Raw genomic sequence first — 1,518 nt, 5'->3', positions numbered from 1 at the left:
GGCAATCAGAAAGATCTGGGTTCTAATCCCTGTTCCACCATTTATAATAATAATAATAATGTTGGTATTTGTTAAGCGCTTACTATGTGCCGAGCACTGTTCTAAGCGCTGGGGTAGACATAGGGAAATCAGGTTGTCCCACGTGGGGCTCACAGTCTTAATCCCCATTTTACAGATGAGGGAACTGAGGCACGGAGAAGTTAAGTGACTTGCCCACAGTCACACAGCCGACAAGTGGCAGAGCTGGGATTCGAACTCATCATGAGCCCTGACTCCAAAGCCCGTGCTTTATCTGTTGCGTGATCTTGGACAAGTCACTTAACTTCTCTGTGCCTCAATTACCTCATCTTTAAATGGGGATTAAGACTGTGAACTACCCCAGAACTAAGTACTAAATTGCAGTAGAAAAAACAAAACAAAAAATACACTCCCAGGGTCTCCAGAATATTGGCAGGAAGGATGAGGAATTGGTCAGTCCTAAAGTCCCAAGGGGCTCATATCAGAGAAAAAATGTATAATGATCCTGGATAGGCTTGGAATTGCCTGAGGTGCCATATTTAATTGTGCTGTTTTTAGACTACTATTTAGTTCTGGTGAAGAGTTTCTAAATATAAAGGAAGAAGGAATTGTACTTTATACTATGAGTATAAAATTGACAAACTGACAAAGATTGGGTTTGGTGAAGCAGTAGAGATATAGGCAATGTGGCCTAATGGGAAGAGCTTGAATGTGTAAGTCAAAGGACTTGGATTCTAATCCATGCTCTGCCATTTGTCTGTTGTATGACCTTGGACAAGGCATTTAACTTCTCAGTACCTCAGTTTTCTCATCTCTGAAATGTGGATTAAGTTTTATTCCTTCCTATCTAGACTGGGAGCCCCATGTGTGACAGGGACTGCTTCAAATAAGGGACTGCTTCAAACCTGGTTATCCTTTCTCTATCCCAGTCTTGTCTTGACTTATGCTGTCGAGTCCTTCCTGACCCATAGCATCTCCATGGACAAATCTCTCCCAGAATGCCCCACCTCTATCTGCAATCATTCTGATAGTGTACCCATTGAGTTTTCTTGGTAAAAATACAGAATTGGTTTACCATCACCTTCTTCTATGTAGTAACCTTGAATCTCCATCCTAGACTCTTTCCTATGTTGCTGCTGCCCAGCACAGGTGAGTTTTGACTTGTAGCAGATTGCCTTCCACTCACTAGCTACTGGCCAAGCTAGGAATGAAAAGGGTATGCCTCTGCTTGACTCCCTCTCCCGTAGCTGAGACTGGAGGGTACTGGAAACACTCCAGGTGCAATCCTGAGAAGGCGATCTAGCCCAGTGCCTAATAATTATTCTAGTCACGTCTGATGCAGACTATCATCCATATGTCTGTCCTGTGTTAATCTGATAGGGTATACTTCAATATACTTGGAAACTATAAAATATTCATTCATTCATTCAGTAGTATTTATTGAGTGCTTACTATGTGCAGAGCACTGTACTAAGTGCTTGGAATGTACAAATTGGTAAC

At 42.2% G+C, this 1,518-nt stretch overlaps 1 non-coding gene across 1 annotated transcript; it reads right to left on the bottom strand.

The window, feature by feature from the left end:
• Nucleotides 1-1,177: 1,177 nt before the first annotated feature.
• LOC114816769 lies at nt 1,178-1,314 on the bottom strand. Its single transcript, XR_003764577.1, has one exon. It is a non-coding gene; the product is annotated as a small nucleolar RNA SNORA7 (small nucleolar RNA).
• Nucleotides 1,315-1,518: the final 204 nt, after the last annotated feature.

Source organism: Ornithorhynchus anatinus, chromosome 14 (genome assembly GCF_004115215.2).
Source record: "Ornithorhynchus anatinus isolate Pmale09 chromosome 14, mOrnAna1.pri.v4, whole genome shotgun sequence".
NCBI lineage: Eukaryota > Metazoa > Chordata > Mammalia > Monotremata > Ornithorhynchidae > Ornithorhynchus > Ornithorhynchus anatinus.
Note: the sequence above shows the minus strand (reverse complement) of the source record. Positions and strands in the feature narration are given on the sequence as shown.